Genomic DNA, 6,970 nt, shown 5'->3' on the forward strand with positions numbered 1-6,970 from the left:
CTTTGGAGCGCAGAAAAGTGCCCTCCAAAAAGTGCCCTCCAAAAGTGCGCACCTTTGGAGCGCAGAAAAGTGCCCTCCAAAAAGTGCCCTCCAAAAGTGCGCACCTTTGGAGCGCAGAAAAGTGCCCTCCAAAAAGTGCCCTCCAAAAGTGCGCACCTTTGGAGCGCAGAAAAGTGCCCTCCAAAAAGTGCCCTCCAAAAGTGCGCACCTTTGGAGCGCAGAAAAGTGCCCTCCAAAAAGTGCCCTCCAAAAGTGCGCACCTTTGGAGCGCAGAAAAGTGCCCTCCAAAAAGTGCCCTCCAAAAGTGCGCACCTTTGGAGCGCAGAAAAGTGCCCTCCAAAAGTGCGCACTTTTGGTGCGCACCAAGGCGCTGGTTCGGTCGTTGCAGGCGAGTTCGGAAGTTGGGGTCGATGTCCTGAGCGGAGGTGCAAACTACACAGGTGTCGGAATCGGACAAATAGCTTATATAGGGGAGGTGTATGCTTCGATGGGTCGACTCCCCAGGTTGAGCGCACCGCGCCAACCTCAAAGACCCTACGGTATGGATGAAGTCGGAAGTTGGGTCCGATGACCGATTCGATTAGTAGGTATGCTCATGAGGTCGGAATTTGGGTCCGATGACCTGCCATGTGCAGGAAGGCGAATGTTGACACTGTGCGTTGCAAGGTGCACACCAAGGCGCTGGTGCGGTCTTTTTAGTCGAGTTCGGAAGTTGGGGTCGATGTCCTGATCGGAGGTGCAAGCTACACAGGTGTGGGAATCGGACAAATAGCTTATATAGGGGAGGTGTATGCTTCGTTGGGTCGACTCCCCGGGTTGAGCGCACCGCGCCAACCTCAAAGACCCTACGGTATGGATGAAGTCGGAAGTTGGGTCCGATGACCGATTCGATATGTAGGCATACTCGCGAGGTCGGAATTTGGGTCCGATGACCTGCCACGTGCAGGAAGGCGAATGTTGGCACTGTGCGTTGCAAGGTGCGCACCAAGGCGCTGGTTCGGTCGTTGGAGGCGAGTTCGGAAGTTGGGGTCGATGTCTTGATCGGAGGTGCAAACTACACAGGTGTGGGAATCGGACAAATAGCTTATATAGGGGAGGTGTATGCTTCGTTGGGTCGACTCCCCGGGTTGAGCGCACCGCGCCAACCTCAAAGACCCTACGGTATGGATGAAGTCGGAAGTTGGGTCCGATGACCGATTCGATATGTAGGCATACTCGCGAGGTCGGAATTTGGGTCCGATGACCTGCCATGTGCAGGAAGGCGAATGTTGGGACTGTGCGTCGCAAGGTGCGCACCAAGGCGCTGGTGCCGTCGTTGCAGTCGAGTTCGGAAGTTGGGGTCGATGTCCTGGTCAGAGGTGCAAACTACACAGGTGTGGGAATCGGACAAATAGCTTATATAGGGGAGGTGTATGCTTCGATGGGTCGACTCCCTGGGTTGAGCGCACCGCGCCAACCTCAAAGACCCTACAGTATGGATGAAGTCGGAAGTTGGGTCCGATGACCGATTCGATACGTAGGCATATTGGCGAGGTCTGAATTTGTGTCCGATGACCTGCCATGCGCAGGAAGGCGGAATTTGGGTCCGATGACCGAGTTGATGGCGTGCCATGCGCAGAAAGGCGGAATTTGGGTCCGATGACCGAGTTGATGTTGATGGCCCGCCATGCACAGGAAGGCGGAATTTGGGTCCGATGACCGATTTGAAGGCGTGCCATACGCAAAAAGGCGGAGTTTGGGTCCGATGACCGAGTTGATATTGATGGCCCGCCATGCGCAGGAAGGCGGAATTTGGGTCCGATGACCTGACATACGCATGGAGTCCGACTCGGGGGCCGATGTTCGATTCGATGACTTGCATTGTGGGTAAAGTCGGAAGTTGTGGTCTTTGACCCGATTCGATGACCAGACTTCGGCTGCTTGAGAATCGGACAAATAACTTATATAGGGGAGGTAGTGTTCTCGAGCATCCTCCCCCCGTGCCCGTTTATGTCGATTGATGCTGGTGCTCGACTGGTTGGAGCGCTCGGATGCAAAAATCTTGCACCAGGATTTATCGATTGTGATGGACACGGCAAGTCTCCTGATTGCTATGCAGGAGCTCATCGTGAATCTCTATGCGGCCTTGGTATGGACTCGACCTGCGGAATGGTTCGGCAATGGTAGTCGCTCCAACACGTCCTTGCAATGGCCACAGAGGTGATTCGACTAGAGCTCCAGTCTAGCTTTTGGGTTGCTTGGCGGACTGGTATAGCCGCGATCGAGTTCCGGCCATGAACGTTTTAGATAGCTCTTGGGCTTTCTGGGACGGAAGTCGGAAGTTTGGGCTGTTGTCCGATTTGATGACCATTCTTCGGATGTGTGAGAATCGGACAAATAACTTATATAGGGGACTGTGTTGTCTCACGCAGCCCCCTCCGTGCCCCTCTATCTCGACCGATGTTGGTGCTTGAAAGGGTTGGGATCGCTCGGATTTATAAACGTGCACCACCATTTGTCGAGTGTGAGGGACGCGGCAGGTCTCCTAAATGCTATGCGGGCGCTCTCTGAGAATCTCTATCCGGCCTCGACACAGACTAGTCTTGCTGAATGGTTTGGCACTGGTAGTCGATCCAACACGTCGTTGTTGTGGCCGCCTAGGCGATTCGATTCGAGCCCCCGTCTAGCTTTTGGGTTGCTTGGCGGATTTTGCCCTATCCGCAAGTGAGCTCGGTCCCTAAACGTTCGAGAAACCCGATTGCTATGCGCCGACTCTCTTTCTTGCGAGCCTCCATCTAGCTTTTGGGTCTCTACGGAACGGAAGTCGGAATCTGGGACCGTTGTTTGATTCGACGAGGCAGACTACGGTTGTGCGAGAATCGGACAAATAACTTATATAGGGGAGGTGTTGACTGGAGCATTCTCCCCCGTGCCCCTCTAACTCGACCAATGCTGGCGCTCGAACGGTGGTAGCGCTCGGATTTTCATTGAGCGCCAGCATTGGTCGATTTAGAGGGGCATGCGAGATTCCCGAATGCTATGCGAGGGCTCTAACGGAAATGTCTATTGGTTTCGGTATGGATGCAATTGCGAGTGGTTCGGCAAAGGTAGTCGTTCCGATGCGTCCATGTCGTGGCCAAATCGATAATTCGATTTGAGCCCTCGTATAGCATTTGGGTCTCTCGATGTGATTCCGCATTCCAGTCCCTTTGGGCACTGCTTGAGCCGCATCCCAGGGGGTTCCCTTCCCAATAATCTGCCTCGCAACCCGATTGCTATGCGGTGAGGCTCCTCGGCCGCCTCGGAACTATCTGTGTATCAGACGCATCGCGGGATAAGGGGTTGGCAACGGTAGTCGCCCCAAGCGCGTCCGATGCTTGGACCATTCCGAGGCGGCCCTGAAGCCTCTTCCGTCTAGCCGTTGGGTCCTTCTCGCCGCATCCCTCGCCTCGCACCCCGATTGCTATGCGGTGAGGCTCCTCGGCCGCCTCGGAACTATCTGTGTATCGGACGCGTCGCGGGATAAGGGGTTGTCACTGGTAGTCGCCCCAAGCGCGTCCGATGCTTGGACCATTCCGAGGCGGCCCTGAAGCCTCTTCCGTCTAGCCGTTGGGTCCTTCTCGCCGCATCCCTCGCCTCGCACCCCGATTGCTATGCGGTGAGGCTCCTCGGCCGCCTCGGAACTATCTGTGTATCGGACGCGTCGCGGGATAAGGGGTTGTCATTGGTAGTCGCCCCAAGCGCGTCCGATGCTTGGACCATTCCGAGGCGGCCCTGAAGCCTCTTCCGTCTAGCCGTTGGGTCCTTCTCGCCGCATCCCTCGCCTCGCACCCCGATTGCTATGCGTTGAGGCTCCTCGGCCGCCTCGGAACTATCTGTGTATCGGACGCGTCGCGGGATAAGGGGTTGTCACTGGTAGTCGCCCCAAGCGCGTCCGATGCTTGGACCATTCCGAGGCGGCCCTGAAGCCTCTTCCGTCTAGCCGTTGGGTCCTTCTCGCCGCATCCCTCGCCTCGCACCCCGATTGCTATGCGGTGAGGCTCCTCGGCCGCCTCGGAACTATCTGTGTATCGGACGCGTCGCGGGATAAGGGGTTGTCACTGGTAGTCGCCCCAAGCGCGTTCGATGCTTGGACCATTCCGAGGCGGCCCTGAAGCCTCTTCCGTCTAGCCGTTGGGTCCTTCTCGCCGCATCCCTCGCCTCGCACCCCGATTGCTATGCGGTGAGGCTCCTCGGCCGCCTTGGAACTATCTGTGTATCGGACGCGTCGCGGGATAAGGGGTTGTCACTGGTAGTCGCCCCAAGCGCGTCCGATGCTTGGACCATTCCGAGGCGGACCCGAAGCCTCTTCCGTCTAGCCGTTGGGTCCTTCTCGCCGCATCCTTCGCCTCGCACCCCGATTGCTATGCGGTGAGGCTCCTCGGCCGCCTCGGAACTATCTGTGTATCGGACGCGTCGCGGGATAAGGGGTTGTCACTGGTAGTCACCCCAAGCGCGTCCGATGCTTGGACCATTCCGAGGCGGACCCGAAGCCTCTTCCGTCTAGCCGTTGGGTCCTTCTCGCCGCATCCCTCGCCTCGCACCCCGATTGCTATGCGGTGAGGCTCCTCGGCCGCCTTGGAACTATCTGTGTATCGGACGCGTCGCGGGATAAGGGGTTGTCACTGGTAGTCGCCCCAAGCGCGTCCGATGCTTGGACCATTCCGAGGCGGACCCGAAGCCTCTTCCGTCTAGCCGTTGGGTCCTTCTCGCCGCATCCCTCGCCTCGCACCCCGATTGCTATGCGGTGAGGCTCCTCGGCCGCCTTGGAACTATCTGTGTATCGGACGCGTCGCGGGATAAGGGGTTGTCACTGGTAGTCGCCCCAAGCGCGTCCGATGCTTGGACCATTCCGAGGCGGACCCGAAGCCTCTTCCGTCTAGCCGTTGGGTCCTTCTCGCCGCATCCCTCGCCTCGCACCCCGATTGCTATGCGGTGAGGCTCCTCGGCCGCCTTGGAACTATCTGTGTATCGGACGCGTCGCGGGATAAGGGGTTGTCACTGGTAGTCGCCCCAAGCGCGTCCGATGCTTGGACCATTCCGAGGCGGCCCCGAAGCCTCTTCCGTCTAGCCGTTGGGTCCTTCTCGCCGCATCCCTCGCCTCGCACCCCGATTGCTATGCGGTGAGGCTCCTCGGCCGCCTTGGAACTATCTGTGTATCGGACGCGTCGCGGGATAAGGGGTTGTCACTGGTAGTCGCCCCAAGCGCGTCCGATGCTTGGACCATTCCGAGGCGGCCCCGAAGCCTCTTCCGTGTAGCCGTTGGGTCCTTCTCGCCGCATCCCTCGCCTCGCACCCCGATTGCTATGCGGTGAGGCTCCTCGGCCGCCTTGGAACTATCTGTGTATCGGACGCGTCGCGGGATAAGGGGTTGTCACTGGTAGTCGCCCCAAGCGCGTCCGATGCTTGGACCATTCCGAGGCGGACCTGAAGCCTCTTCCCTCTAGCCGTTGGGGCTTTCTCGCCGCATCCCTCGCCTCGCACCCTGATTGCTATGCTGTGAGGCTCCTCGGCCGCCTTGGAACTATCTGTGTATCGGACGCATCGCGGGATAAGGGGTTGGCAGTGGTAGTCGCCCCAAGCGCATCCGATGCTTGGACCATTCCGAGGCGGCCCTGCAGCCTCTTCCGTCTAGCCGTTGGGGCCATCTCGCCGCATCCCCCACCTCGCACCACGATTGCTATGCGGTGAGGCTCCTTGGCCGCCTCGGAACTATCTGTGTATCGGACGCATCGCGGGATAAGGGGTTGTCACTGGTAGTCGCCCCAAGCGCGTCCGATGCTTGGACTATTCCGAGGCGGCCCTGCAGCCTCTTCCGTCTAGCCGTTGGGGCCATCTCGCTGCATCCCCCACCTCCTCGGCCGCCTCGGAACTATCTGTGTATCGGACGCATCGCGGGATAAGGGGTTGGCAGTGGTAGTCGCCCCAAGCGCGTCCGATGCTTGGACTATTCCGAGGCAGCCCTGCAGCCTCTTCCGTCTAGCCTTTGGGGCCATCTCGCCGCATCCCTCGCCTCGCACCCCGATTGCTATGCGGTGAGGCTCCTCGGCCGCCTGGGAACTATCTTCGTATCGGACGCATCGCGGGATAAGGGGTTGTCACTGGTAGTCGCCCCAAGCGCGTCCGATGCTTGGACTATTCCGAGGCGGCCCTGTGGCCTCTTCCGTCTAGCCGTTGGGGCCATCTCGCCGCATCCCCCACCTCGCACCCCGATTGCTATGCGGTGAGGCTCTTCGGCCGCCTTGGAACTATCTTCGTATCGGACGCATCGCGGGATAAGGGGTTGTCACTGGTAGTGGCCCCAAGCGCGTCCGATGCTTGGACTATTCCGAGGCGGCCCTGCAGCCTCTTCCGTCTAGCCGTTGGGGCCATCTCGCCGCATCCCCCACCTCGCACCCCGATTGCTATGCGGTGAGGCTCCTCGGCCGCCTTGGAACTATCTTCGTATCGGACGCATCGCGGGATAAGGGGTTGTCACTGGTAGTCGCCCCAAGCGCGTCCGATGCTTGGACTATTCCGACGCGGCCCTGTGGCCTCTTCCGTCTAGCCGTTGGGGCCATCTCGCCGCATCCCCCACCTCGCACCCCGATTGCTATGCGGTGAGGCTCCTCGGCCGCCTTGGAACCATCTTCGTATCGGACGCATCGCGGGATAGGGGGCTGTCACTGGTAGTCGCCCCAAGCGTGTCCGATGCTTGGACCATTCCTAGGCGGCCCTGAAGCCTCTTCCGTCTAGCCGTTGGGGCCTTCCCGCCCCATCCCTCGCCTCGCACCCCCGATTGCTATGCGGTGAGGCTCCTCGGCCGCCTTGGAACCATCTGTGTATCGGACGCATCGCGGGATAAGGGGTTGGCACTGGCAGTCGCCCCAAGCGCGTCCGATGCTTGGACCATTCCGAGGTGGCCCTGAAGCCTCTTCCGTCTAGCCGTTGGGGCCTTCCCGCCCCATCCCTC

This window comes from Cryptomeria japonica, unplaced genomic scaffold (genome assembly GCF_030272615.1).
Source record: "Cryptomeria japonica unplaced genomic scaffold, Sugi_1.0 HiC_scaffold_68, whole genome shotgun sequence".
NCBI classification, from domain to species: Eukaryota; Viridiplantae; Streptophyta; class Pinopsida; order Cupressales; family Cupressaceae; genus Cryptomeria; species Cryptomeria japonica.